Source organism: Falco peregrinus, chromosome 1 (genome assembly GCF_023634155.1).
Source record: "Falco peregrinus isolate bFalPer1 chromosome 1, bFalPer1.pri, whole genome shotgun sequence".
NCBI lineage: Eukaryota > Metazoa > Chordata > Aves > Falconiformes > Falconidae > Falco > Falco peregrinus.
Window position 1 is genome coordinate 93,353,399 of NC_073721.1, and position 14,980 is coordinate 93,368,378.

General features: G+C 40.9%; 1 long non-coding RNA gene across 4 annotated transcripts in view; it reads right to left on the minus strand.

The window, feature by feature from the left end:
* LOC114013734 (uncharacterized) overlaps positions 1-14,980 on the minus strand; it is a 166,663-nt gene that overhangs the window by 52,249 nt on the left and 99,434 nt on the right. For 2 of the 4 annotated variants that reach the window (XR_008745277.1, XR_008745268.1), the window contains exon 4: positions 2,644-2,777. The exons of 1 other annotated variant lie outside the window; for it this stretch is intronic. This is a non-coding gene — a long non-coding RNA (uncharacterized LOC114013734). Of the gene's footprint in view, positions 1-2,643; positions 2,778-14,159; positions 14,187-14,980 lie in introns of all 4 variants that reach the window. One more of the 4 variants, XR_008745269.1, reaches the window with a different exon arrangement.

Sequence of the window (14,980 nt, forward strand, 5' to 3'; positions counted from 1 at the left end):
AGCCCTGCAAGTTTCTAAGAAATATAGATACTATCTGGAAGTACATTCAAAAAAATCTTTTTCCCATTCAAATAAAGATTCAGGCTGAAAGGTCATTTGGGGTAATCTTATTTCATCAATTATGCTATTTAATCTAATTTCATCAGAAGGAAGTCTCTCATCAACTACTGTACCTAAAACAACCACAACCCAACTCTCAGGCTGGCATGGGAAAAAAACCCAGCCATTTTTATTTGTATCTGCTGTAGTGGGAATCGCTGAAAAACAAATCAACCCAGCACCACTGGTAAGTGGTATTGCACAGAAAGCCAACTGCTGATTATAAATTCTGAACAACAATAAAATGTTCAGTCCCATCTCAGATGAAGCTAAAACCAGGTAGAGGTACCAAAGATAAAGAGGACAAATTTCAACTAAGTATTGAAGCACCTTACACTGACCAAGAGGATTTAAAAGCCTGAAAGCATTTGACCTCAGTTTGAAGAACTTTGCAAAATTTTACTGTTGACTTGTCGGTAGTATTTGACGAAACAAGAATAAAATGCATAATCACTTATTACCTATGTGTGAGAATATATCTATACAGCTGAATACATAAATAAGGTATATTCTATAATCCAAGAAAAACAATAGCATATTTGACTAAAAAAGGATATTTTTCACTGAATTGTTCTCCATATCTCTAACAGGTTTTAAATTCACACAGACTTGTAAGACACATATTCAGAGAAATATGGAGAAGGAGAAACATGTGGGGAGGGGCAGGAATCAGAAAAAAACAGACTTTACATACACTCTTAAATAAGTGTACATGCAGATAACAAAAAATTAACTAAAATTTCAGGAACAGACCACTTGGAATCTACTATTACACTTCCCAATACCACAGATATAGGCAAAGTCAGAGCATGTGAATTAGTTTACTTAAGTCTAAGATTCCTGATATTTTTCCAACGAACATTTCAGACTCATTTCAAAAAACACACTTGAGACAGATTTTCTTCTAGTGTTTGCCTAAATGGCACTCTTGCCTCTGCATAAGAATGCTTCACTGTTTTCAGATCCATTCCAATACTTTTCCCAGTGTTTCACTTTGAACTGAAGAAAATGAGAATTCTGAAGGCGCACCCTTTTAAAAAAACTGAGTCACATCAGGTCACAATGATTTGGCTTAGATGGCTACATAAAACAGTGCAGTTGGCACAGATCTGCCATAAACAGCTTGGTAGTGATTTTGAATGAAAATGTGTATGCTTGGAAGCCTGCTGAAAGATGAACATGGAGACGTAGATTTCCAGTTCTCAATCCTATTCTTCATGCTGGCAAAGCACCTGCATGTTGTTACAGGCAAACGCCAAACTCTTTGTTTGGAGGCAAGAGTTTACTCCCTCCCTCATTTATACCCACTTGCATGGCACTCTCATGCAGGCTTTCTTCTCTGTTTATTCTCAGTTTAGTGCTGTGACAGCCTCTCTTGTTCCATCCCAACAGTAAATCCTATTTTCGAAGCGCCTTACTTCTCAAGAACCACACTGTAAGATTCACTGTATCCTCATCAGAAACCACTTTTAAGGATTAGCTAGCAAACCTGGGGTTCAGAAATTTCTGCCAGTACCAGGATTATACCCCAACTCCTCTAAGCAATGCTGAGAGCCTTCCAGCTCCCACCTTGTCATAGCTGGGCCCTGAAGAGGACAGAACTGAAATTATTGATGTGGCTCTGTGCAAGCAATTCATGCAGAAGGCAAGAGGGATGAGGCACTGTTTTTCCCCAGTTTTACCCTGGGATAAATTCACTGACTTGAATGGAGTGACCCTGGAGTAGAATTAATATAATACAGTGATAAATCAGGCCTATTGATTCACTGACAATGCCCCTGTAGGACCTTCTTGAGCAGCCAGCCTACTGAACATTGCTTGCAGCATTGTCTTCCCAAGCACTGTGCCATGCCATTTCCACAGACAAATTGCTTCCTGACACAGCAGAGACTGATCTCCATGCTTCCTGCTTAGTTAATGCATTCTAACCACATTGTTTTGCACTGGTTGCCCTCTAATTTGTGTGCAAAAGGATTTTTGAGTCAAACACACAGCCCTCAGCTGTGGCAAATACATGTGGAGTCTTGAATCCTGAAGCATCCAAAGATCACATGAGTTACAGATGCAAAATGTATTTCCCAAACTAGTTTTATGATTTGATTATTTGAGAAGCCAGGAGAGAAAAGATGGATCAGACAACTGGAGCCAAGAATGCTTTCTAAGGAGGCAATGATAGCCAGACTCCTGGCCTTGAAGCCCAAGGTAGCAAAGGGTGCCCTGAGGAAATACTTATACATCTCTTGGCCTCTTTTGAACTCCACAAAAATTTTCTGCCTTTTGTTTTCAGACAGATATTAAACCCAAGAGGCGGCTTTAGACAGTGAAAAATTATGTCTGGTCATAATTGCTTGGTAATTAGCAGCTCTCAGCGGCAGCAAGCCAAATAATAAACTTTTCTTCCAAGTATATCTAGTCATTGTTTTGATGACACCTTTCCAAATCAAGCCTTCTCATTTCTGGCCAATGTCAAAAATGCCACAGGGGTGGGACAATGTGAAATGAAAATCAGACTCCTCTTTGGAAACCAGATAGGAGAAAAAATACCTTAAGAAAGTGCAAGAACCAGCACTGTTCCAGTCTTCTTTTAACAATTCCAAGAGACCTTTGCTGGTGGAAACATTCTGGTCTTCTCCTGGAGTTCCAAAATGTCAGTAGATTATTTGGTGTCCCAGGCAAAGCTATAATGAGAAAAATCAAAATTTATATTCAACAGACTTACTTCATGCCTGCCCTGAGAAGTCCTGCCAATATTTAGAGAAGGAAGGCAACCTGAGAAGGAAGATGAAACACAGACCTCCACTTCTGCAAACTGCTCCACCACTGTGAGAAGATGACAGAGAATCTGGGAGTGTACATCTCACCGCAGTCTCCCAACTAGTCAATAGATACAGGCACCGCTATGAACAGAGTCCATCTGACATTTTACACATATGCTTTAGGATAAGTAAAGCCGGTACCTACAGTTCATTGACTATTTTAATTGCATATCCACAGTCCAGATGTCCCTCCATCCTCTAGGAAACTCCATCAAGAGGATGGGGAATACGATTAAGGAATAGGAGTATGTACCTATTTTTTAAGCAATTCCAGACTCGATGGAGCCACTCTTCTAGAGCCCTCTACAAGCTGAACGGGGTGTTTTGGAGGTTCCCCTCATCTTCCAGTATACACTTCCATTCGTTTGTAAAACAAAGCAACTTCTACAAACCAGGAAGGCCAGGGGAAAAAGAAAGCACAGATTAACTACAGATCACATGTATTTACTTTAAGACTTCAGTGCTAGTCATGGTCTCTATGCAAATAAAACAAACTAGCACATTGACAAATTAACTAAACTTGAAGGGATAACAAGAGTTGAAACTATTGCAAGTACACAATGTGCACAGAAGTGCCAAACTCAAGTTCTCTGAATTGTAAATGAGACCTGAGGGTCAGGTTCTGTCCCAGGAAACACATCAGAAAACTCACCCAAATAAGTGAAGTTACACTGCAATAATCCAGTGCAGGACTGTGTGGGCTGTCTCTTCCCTGGAGAGTTTTTCCCACCCTTTGGGCTCTGAGTATTCGACTTCAGCATTAAAAGCGCTGCCTTCTTGTAAACTCAGTCATTTGAAACCTTCTCCTTCCTCTACTGTTTGCTTTCTTGATGGAAAAACTAAACTTCATCCATGAGAACACAGCATCCTGGACAGCCTGACCTGCACTCCTTGAACTCCCTGACTTCTTCATGCAGAGACAGGTGTCTAAAACACCAATGGATGCTCTGCTTTAAATAACTACTGTCCTGCTGAGATAGCTCAAAAAGGATACTCCTCACATTTTAGTCTGTACCTTTAGGTCCACGGTTTAAGCTCAGTCCTGCTCTAATTGCAGATACAGTAGGGAGGAGTAAAGTAGAATCTCCCTAAATCTAAAGAACACTCTATTTGCTCAGCCTAAAGGCACAACACCTCCCTTTAGGCATACTTCCCTGTGATTGCCACAACTCCCAATGCCTTAGGGAGGCTTTCTTGGATGGTCCCTAGTCCAGGATAACCAGCATGCACTTCGCATACTCCTCTGCTTGCACTCAGCCTGCTGCTACAGCTGGACCATTCTGACTTTACATACCTTCTGCAAATCACCAGCATGAACTTCACATACTCCTCTGCTTGCACTCAGCCTGCTGCTACAGCTGGACCATTTGACTTTACATACCTTCTGCATATCACCAGCATGACGGAGAGGGATTGCTCTATCTACTTCCCATTTCCATCTGATATGAACTTGGTGCAAACTACAAGTACTTTCATAAGTTTTAAGTTGGCAGAGAACTTACCAGGTGATCTTCCAGCAAGGCTTCTTTTACTCTTGAGCTTCACAATAGGTGACAAATTTTAATTCTTTAACACTTTTCATGTAACTTATCTTTACTAGCTAAATCAATGCTGGTGATATTGCATAGATGTGCAAGGGAACTGCACCTACTTATACACGACCCTGGAAGCCTTTTTAATGGGATACCATGGAGTATACTTTGGCAGGCCACTGAAAACAAGTTTATTTTACTTGCAAGATCACATAGTCAGCTCAGCAGTGCTGAAATGTGGCAATGAATTCCTCTCATCGCGTAGAGATGATGATCAGCAATACTACCAATAGATAGGAAAAACTAACCAAGTCATCCTAGTCAGTGGATCTTACTTGCATTTAAGACTGACACATACATAGCAATTTGCCTCTGTTCTACAGCAGCTGCAAACTATTAACTATGACAATGAAGTTGATTTTTAAACCAACAAATATGATGGCTATTATGAAAGTTTTACCACTGTCACATGGTGTGCAGTCTTTAAATTCATCCCTTGCTGTGTGGCTGAACTTTTATTGATTTTTTTTTTTAATTAAAAGGAGGTCGTGTGAGGACAGAAAACCTCTTTGTCAATCAGACTGTGCAGTGCACAAAACTCTTCCAGAACTCTCACATAAAAGCCAAGACCAGCATACTGTACTTAAAGCACAGTGCTGCAGAGATACTACAACTGTATTTCACAGATAAAAAGATACTCCCCCTCATTCCCCATTGCTTCTTTCCACCTCCAAAATGTCATCGTGTTTGCTGAGTGCCCAGAAAATCTAGCACTGTGCCAACTGAGGGAATTTTCAATATAAGAAACCTTCAAAATTATACTCATGGCCCAAAGCACACACCTTTGCTGTAACACACTGATAGAAGCAAATCATATGAAAACCAGCTGTCAATCCAAGAGCTATGCAGAGAGGGAAAAAAAGGATTTTAGTTTCTTCTGACAGCATGAGGATGTATTTAAGGAATACTTCCAGTGGGATATCAGAAAAAATGTATCCCATCATGCACAATTGAATCATGGCCAGATTATTCTGTAAAAATCAAGACGCAACTTTAGATAATGTTAATGCTTTCCCCTATAGGCCCAGTGACACAGGACAAAAAAATTTTGAATGCTAGAAGGCCTTATAACTATTCATCTGAAGACCTGATTCCTCCTGGTTTCTATTTCCACTCATCTTCTTTCTCACCTCATCATATGAGCTACCCTTCTCCTTCAAAAGAACTGTGCAGAAACCCACAAGAGGGCACGATCAGGCAGAGAAGGGGGTGAGCCTCACTGTTTTACATAACAAAATCATATGCATCAAAACACACACACAACTTCCCAAATGTCTGAGGTTAGTTATCCTTCATGTCCTAACAAGTTACACCCACCTTTCCCAGAGGAACTAACTCACTCCATAACAAGTACCAGACTTCTGTTAAAACAGCAAATAAAGTAGGACCACCTACCACCCAATCCTGCAAACACTTACTGGTAGACAATCCTGCATGCCTACTGCCATGCACAACCTCGGAGTTCCAGCTGGTCTGCCCATGTTACTAAGTGCCATATCTCCAGCAAACGTTCCCAGAGTTATGCTCTATTGCTAGGTCAAAATCAGCCCAATTCTGCAACCCCTGTTTACAGTCAGCCTCCGGCACTGACTTATGATGGAATAACTCATAAGAATGAAACACAAGTTTGGATTTCAGGATAAGGCCCCTAGTCAACATGTGGGAGTATTTATGGTTCTGAGACCTACGTTAAAAATTAACTTGAAAACAGACAGTGTTTCCCTATGAGTGGCCTGTTTTCCCATGTTCCAGTTTGCTCTTTCAAAAAGACTGGTAGGCTAAGATATCGGTCACTATGTGAAAATGACAACATTCAATTAAAACAATAGCAATTTTCAAGTGACGCTTTTTTTTTTTCAATAGTTGTATGACATTCCTAGACATTCTATTAATTAGCAGGCCCCGGGCAACATATTTGGTAAAACAGAACAATCTGGCCTTTGATTTTTATCCAGGCCTTACCCAAGATCACACAGAGGTAGCCAGGCTGCTGATAGATCCCCCACACAGAGCACACACCCCCAGCAAGCAGCTGTGCTAAGAACTGCATGTAAACCACTTTGAAGAATTCTCAATCCACAGAGAAAGAGAGAATGATTTATTAATTAATAAAAAACTGCTTGTGTTGGACTAGGCAAGCAGGATCTGTTAAATGAACTTCACTAATCAGTCTCAGATTTGTTTCTGTGTCTTTTTTTCCAGTTACCTGTTTCAACTTCACTTTAAAAGCCATCCTGCTTGAAAAACATATCCTGAATGTTTCCTATATTTCAGGACTAGGAATTCAAACAAGCCCATTACTTTCAAAGTAAGGAGGCTATTAATACCCTGATGTGCATCTGAAATAGCAGCATCTCATGTTCTACACCTACATGATGGTTATCTAGGAAACTGGCATCCTTGTTACATCTTTTCTGGGCAGCTATAGTTACAATCCATCAGTACGCTGGATGAAAAACACTGTCTCAACAGAAGATATTGTAAGATGCCAGCTGAAACACTCAAGCTTTTGATACTCCCACCTGCATTAATAATTTCTGGTTGCATTGGATAAAGATCTGTGAGTTCCTTCACGTTTAGGAATTTATTAAGGTAACCAAAACTTTGGAATCTTTCTTACTTGTTGTATTATTCATTTCATCTGTAGACGATAATGGTCCTCTTACGTTAAGGATAATTAAGGCCTTAGATGGGCTTTCAAAGACATTTCCACATTTTTCAGTGATGTAGCTGTAACTAAAACAAAAACCCAAAGGGAAAAGGGGAGGAGTATTCAATCTTGAAAGCAGCCAGACTGGAGGAGATAGATTTTGAAGGTTTTATTGGTGACCCTTAGAAAAAGGGAGCTATGACCTAAGCTTGAAGGGTAGTAAGGACTATGTGGGTTTGTGTGGGAGGGGGATAAATCTAATTTGTAAATGGAAAGTTATTAGCACTGACATTTGAGAATAGACACTGCATTGTGTTGATGATGAGAGCAACCTTAGTCTTCTTGTTAATGGCAATGATTCATTCTTTCCCACTCCACTATTGTTCCCATTTACCTGGCAAAGAGAATTACTTCTGTGCTCGCACTAGCTGATTTCTGGAGAGATTGTTCAGATGAGCAAAAGCACAGGAGAAGAAATACACCAAACTGGCAGAGTTTTGGGAACAGCACTAGTGGATCTCTGAAGGGGTGTGTTAATACCAAGTTGCCTTTTCCCCCTCCTCTACTCCCCCTTGCACCCAAGAAACCCCTGGCTCTCTTCTGCCTGACTCAGAGCTTTCAGCCTCCCCTCCTTTCAATTCCAAATTATTCCCTTAAACTCATGCTTTCAAAAATAATTAAGATATCCTGAGATAGGTGAAGGATTTGGAAGCTTTAAATTACCTCAAATCTATGTGTAACCATACATTTAGTAACACAGAACAACCAACCTTGGATTTTCCACTACAGCCTTCTCAACTGCACAAAAGCAGCTATACCCACAACTGGCCTCCTGTGTCACATGGGACCACCCAGAAGCCACACAAGGGGTCTCAGCCAATTACCCTCATGGAAGTCCGTATATTAAGTTTTTAAAAAATTGTCTTAAAGCCATGGAATATCAGGACAATGCCCAGGAGTAAATCAAGACTCAAGCCTCCACACAGAGCTGTCTCTCCAACAGCCTGTTTTATAATGTGTCTGGCTACTGCATTCAGATTCTCTGTTTGTCACTTGGTGAAGTGCAAACCCAACACTTCTCAGGCTGCCTCCCCTCCTCCCCAGCAGACTGTGACACTGGTAGATGGGTCTGATCCCTGATTCCTTGCAAATGTGAAGTGGCAGAGCTGCATTGACGTCAGTGACGATACTTCTCTTTCTTGCAATTACCAGTCTGGCCCTCCCACTTTTACAAATGCCCCTGAGGGGATGACATGAAACACAAAGCTTGGAAAAGTACAGAACTGGGACTTGGGAACAGCCCATGGCACAGATTAGGGGACAGTAGTCATAAAGAGTTTGAATCCAGATGTGAAATTCCCCAAGGCCAGAACTATTCAAACCCTATCTCGTATGTGAAGCAAACAAGCTAAATTAACTACTGGGTCAACCTTGCCCATAAGACAGAGCTTTCTGTGAGCAACTCCACCCGAAGATCTTTGGGAGCTATTTACTTTGGGGCATGCAAACAGCTATATGTCTGCCAAAAGGTTAAAGCACATTCCATCCTTCACGCAGCCAGGCAGGGCTGCTGCAGCAGGCATGGCAGGCAAGCTGACCGACACACTGGGGCTTGCTCTGTGCAAATAGTTCTCGTGCCCAGTGAGCACAGAAACCACAGCTGCAACTCTGCCAGTGGAGCAGAAGGTATCACATCCAGGGACAGTAGAGGGCATTCAACTGACCTCAGACAAACAGAGCTTAAGTGGAATGTGATATCCTCAATTCCATCTTGGGTTTCAAGTGACAAAGTGAAGAGATCCATGAAATGCATACTGAGTCCCCACGCTGTTAGATGCCTACTGCATTGAGCTACATCATTCTCCAAGCTGCCACAGAAAGCCATAAAGGTAGCTTGGGCCTTGACCACACAGAATTCCCACAGATTTCAATGGGAATTTCAGTGTTCCAGTCTGGACTCCAAGAATGCAGTGCTGGACCCAGAGCTCTGACGGCTGGAGCCGTATTCAATATCAGTGTCTGGCAACACCCATTTGTAAAACAGTGACTCATTCACAGGCACAACTTTAGAAGGACAGACAGGATGACTTTAATCATACATTTCCATTTCGTTAACAAAGCTCAGTAAAACCAGATGAGGATCCTGGATGATATAGTTGGTATTAATCTAATGACTGCAGTGATCCACTGCCACAGTTAGCAAGAGTTTTATATCCTACAGAATGCATTGTACTAATTTGCTTCAAGAACATGGCAAGTAATGGACTCCTGAGGCTAAGGACAAAATAATAGTTTAAATGCCCATGAATTTTATTTAGAAACACCTTTTTTTTTCTGAAAATCAGAGGCATGGAGAGGAATTACAGAAGGTAGTTTGAAAAAGAACATCTTCAAAACTACCTAAGCGACCTAGGAGTCTAGCACACCAGATAAATAAGCTGTCATTAGCACTTTCCATTCATTGTAAACAAGGGAGCAAGCGCTTTGTGTAATGGACTGTATAGGGGGTGACGTTTAATTCAGGAAGATATTACTGCAAGGTGCTCATTTGTCATGGCTGCACAGCCCTTCCCACTGACCAGTTGCGTTTCCATTCAAACATACAGTTTTAAGTCTTTCCTTTTAACATTAGCATACATCAAGCCTCAGACCTGACAGAAAGCATCTGAAAGCAGATTGTTAAAGCTTGAGTTTGGCACTCAATTTTACTTGATGTTTTTTTAAAAAGAATGGGCAGCCTTTTGGGCACCCTTTTTCCAGATCACCATGTCTGGCTAACACTTCTAACGTATTCAGGGTGCGCTTCCATGGCAGATTCACAAACAGATGCAATTCCCTCTGCAAGTGCTCCAAGATGCCCAGATAGAGTCTACCTCTAATCCTAAAGTCATGTAACTGCAGCCCTGTAATGCTGATCCCAAGCTAATATATTCTGCTTCCCAGCAGGACTTACTAGTTCAGGCTCAGCCACATGCTAATGATGGCTACACAGCTTCCCATTCAGAGCCAGCTTTCACCCAGCCAGCTTGGAGCGTGGACAGAGCAAGTTCGTATCTGCCTGCCAAACCCTGAGTAGACATACCTTCAGTGACTCAAGCAGTAAGAAGTAGAACTGCAGGATAAATCTTGTGTAATATTCTCACAGTCCAGTAAAGGCTGGCCTTACTCACTCATTTGAAGAGCCTGTCAGAGCCTGGTAGTTTGCTTTCTGGATTGGTATTATTATTCCTTATTTTGTGTATCAAAATTCTTCCTCATTGACGCTTTCCCAACTTCACACTGAGTTCTGCTCCACCTAAGAAGGCTGAGCACTGTCCTACGCAGGCACACGTTCCTTCAGGATTTGCCTCCTATGAAAATATGAAACCAATATATGCTCTGCCGAACTCCTTTCACTAATTTCCCAGATTCTGTAAGGTCCCGAGGGAAAAACCAGCACCTCACAAAGTATTACTGAATGGATGAGACTTTTGAGTGGATGAGAGATTTAAATTCAGCCTGAAAGCCCTCTGGTTAAGGTCATGGCAATCAGCCAACACATGAGATTTCGTACAGCTGCATTAGTCTCAGACATGAGATAAACATCAGATGCTTTGATAGAATTCAGCTTTCTACAATGCACACAAGTCCTATTGTGAGAACTAAAAGCTGGTTTGTTTCTGAATCTTGTCCACTTTCAGCCTCCTGTGCAGTTCCACCATGTCTCTTTCTTACTTTTCTAGATCTTGGGCTACTTTCCACCCATCGTTTTTATAGTAAAACATCTCAGAGGAAGTTTGTCTGCCGTCTCCACCCAGTGGATCACTAGGTTAATGCACTAAATTAAGTGGAAACTACCCAGTTGAGTATCTGCAGCACTTCTCATCTCAGCTGGCATCAGGAGTTAAGCGTAAAACAGAGAAAATTCATATAAGCTAAGAGTTCCCCCTACCCTTCCAAACAGGTTTTCTGGTTTCTTCTCTGTTTTCTCCTCCGCTGTCCACACACAACCAGGACAAATTCCCTCCTGTTATAGTAAGAGCTTCATCATGGTTACATTCTATGATCTAAACCAAAAGAAACTATTTGACATTTAAATCGCAGTTCATCTGATTTTGTTGTTGGATGACCCCAATAGGCCATTCATTTACCAAATAATCTTAGTAATCAGACATTGGTATTTCAGTAGTATATTTGTTCAGGTTCATTATTGTCCACAGTAGTATCTGTAGTTCATTTATTATTCATATTTTTACATCATAGGGATAGTTTCTCCTGGGTTATACATTTCTAGCTGGGCAACACCAACCTGTCAATGCCAGCTTCTCCTTTGCACAGGAACTCTTCCATCATGACTGCAGCCTGCACACATATTCCAACTTTTGCATAACCTTGTCCACTAAGTCTCTAACATTCACTTAAATTTGAGTTTATAATTTCCAGTTTGCTTTAGACAGAGCCTGCAGCAGCTCATACAATTCAGTAAAATCTTTTTAGCCTTTGGGACCCACAGTGGTGTTAAGACATTGTGATTTCCATGCCTGCCTTAATGTGTTTTCTTCTGCATCTCTTGATCTCAGTCAATTTCTAATAATACTTTCCTACCAACCTGGGCAGCAAGGCAGTATCAGCTCTTGCTGCAGCAGCATAAAAATATCACTCATTCAGTCCCACATGAAGACGATATACTAAGGGCTGGGGAAATCCAGGTGTGCAAACTCTTCAAATACATTTTATATGTATTTATTCTTCATACTCTTTGAGGAAGCAATCTAGGGTTCCTAATCAAAAAATGTGTAAGAATTGTAAAAACAAAACAACCAAAGCTGTTAATACTCTACAAATATGTGCTTACTGGTCAGGGAAAATAGCCATACTGCCCTTCTTTATTTACTGTCCTATTTAGATCTTTCCTTTCTCCTGCCTCAGTCAATACTGAAAGACCTGTGATGATCAAAGTCTGCGACACTCTCATTTGTGGTCCAAGTGCAATATAGACTGCTCTCCTGCATGTGAGCACATCTTCCTCTGTTGCACAGTCTGAGAAACCATCTAGCCTATGACTACTTTGCCAAAGGAACTTTCTCTTTGCTCAGCTCCTGGCTTAATAACCAAATAACTACGTCACTCAGCATCTGTGATCACAGTTTGTTGTATGTAGCACATTGTTTATGTGCAGCACTATAAGGTGTGTAACACACACTGCCTCTCACTTATTTTCATAAGCTGAAACTAATTAATGTCATTTCATATGCCAGGGATAAGAGGACAGCTGGAAACCATCAAGGGGAAATGAGAGCAGTACATGAGCTGTTTCTTCAGTCAGCTGTTTCACTGCCCAAGGCGCACTCACGCACACTCACAGCTTCCTCTCGCATGTCCAGTCCTACTCAAGTTCTACCACTGCCACTCAGAAGTCAATACAATTATCCCAGCTTTACAGTGGTATAACAGAGAACAGGCTTGGCCGCAAATTTCCTACTGGCATTCAAAACATTCCTGTTTTATCAAAACCTGATACTTAAAATCTTCTGGGGATATATACAATCAGGATAAAACAGCAATTAATACAACTTAATTGCCTTAGACTATGCTCAGAAATCTCTTCTAACTCACAAATAAAAGTCCACACACTCAAGCCACAAGTCTATAGCTTACATACTCTGTCAACAGATATATCTCTGTCCTATCTCCTGGAGGCCAAACACAGGCTTTGCCCTAACCATGAGGAACAGAAGCAGAGAACTGAGGTTCACTGTGAATGCCATCTTACTGGTCTTCATTTTCTGTGACGGTACTCAGGCCTGGGAACAGTTTTCCAGAATGCTTCTGCTGACCTCAGTTTCTGGGATAGTTCTCCCTCGCTTAACCCTGAACCTTTCACATACACATGAAGATAAACACCCAAAGTTCTACATGCTAAGACTTATGCAAACACATTTTGTGCCAGAGGGCATAGGCCAATAACCTGCAAAGATCCACACCCACACAGAATTGCACAATGGACCACACATATTTTGGAGTATGGCATTTGCCTATCACTAAGAATTATCAAGCACCAGTCATTTCCAGAAACAGTTTGCTGGTCTCAACGGCTCAGTTACACTGCATTTATTTTTGCTTTAAGCAATACCTTCTATGCCAGTCATTCATACCAATTTGGGAGCTCACCCAGATCCTTCCCTCACCCTTTTCCAGGTCCTCAAGCTCAATAACATTTAATTCACCAAGTGGAATTCCTCTGGCTCTTCTCTGCAATCCTAATTTCAACTTTATCCTGATGAGCTGCCAGAGGCATAGAGAGCCTACTCCACAGGGATCCCAAATTCCAGAGTCCACTGCAGACCAACACTACATGACAGAAAATCTTTCAAAAGAAAGAAAAGACTCCATAAAACACCATCAGAGCTCCAATGCTTCAAAATGTGAATTCATACGTCAGTTGTAACATGTTCAAGCCCGGACAATCGGCACATGCATAGACCTCTTCTGAGTCAGTGCTCTGCAAAGGTTGAGCTCTAGGTACCTCGCTGGAGCCTTGGCTCTCAGCTTTGATCCACTGGACAGCAAGTGGATTGAGCTCAGGAAGACCAGCACTCCAGGCAAGAGCAACAGAAGAACTTTCCTCCCAGTTTCACCACTCGTGCAGTAAGCAATGCACCATTTAACTGATACCCTGGGTGATTTTTCCAGAACAGATACAAAGAATTGAAGTGAATTTGCAAGATTTGCTCCTGAACTCATTCAGAACGTTAAATTACAAGATATTTTGTATATTTTCAACTGCCATTGGAAAGGCCCAACTAACAATCCAATTAATCTCAAAACAATAACAGCCCTTAATCTAACATATATCAGCAAATTCCTGTTTCTCCCTTTTCTAACAAAAATAACAACACTGTAGTTGCCAGTGCATTAATAAGATCCTATTTCTGCTCCAGAGACTGAATCGAACCTTTGTTCTTCACAGCAAAGGATTAAGAAGGTTGCTATTTTGGTAATGAGATGTGGAGAGGTACTTACTTTGCAGCTGAGATCCAGGCTGGATGCCTGAGAAAGGAATAAACTCTGTTACCTCAGATGAACTTTATTCTTATAATCAGTATATCAAACTCTCTTAGTGTGATGCATATCATTAACAATAAAAAGAGACTATTCATGAATAATTACAGTTTGATAGCATGTTTAAGGTAATTTACAAAATATGCCTTCTGTTGCAGATAAAGTAATGAATGTAGATTTTAAGATAGCAACACACACACACACAAGACATTAGAAAAAGAAAAATCACTTACTTTCTAGGTAGCTTATTGGTCAGCTACTTTTTCTTTTTTCACGCTAAGTCTAATTTTTTTCCAGATATCTCACTCTTTTAACAGCATATCATGAAGAAAAACTGTCATGAAGTGGCACAAGAAGAAAAAAAAAATGTCAGAAAAACAGCAAATGGTCAGGGAAAAATAGAAGAGCACTCTGAAAAGAAGATCAAATCATAGGACACAGATCCAAGTGCTGAGGCACCAGCTCAGTGCCCAAGATGATTGAGAAAATTGTTTGTGAGGCTGGAAAAGGAAGCAGTGACCTGTGAAAATGAAACCAACTTCATGAAAACATTAGTCATATAAAAAATATGTTGTTTATAGTTATCATAACAACATTTTTATTAAACAAACATGTTTGGTATATAAAGTTGTTGCAAGTAAAACATTTCCAAAGGACTAGGGTAGGTAAGGTAGTGTGGTTAGAAGCTGGCACCAATTTATAATTACATAGGGATCAACTTTTTGCACTTAGAAATGGAAATGTTTTGGACTCACATCAGAGGAGGTCCAAATTTCTAAATG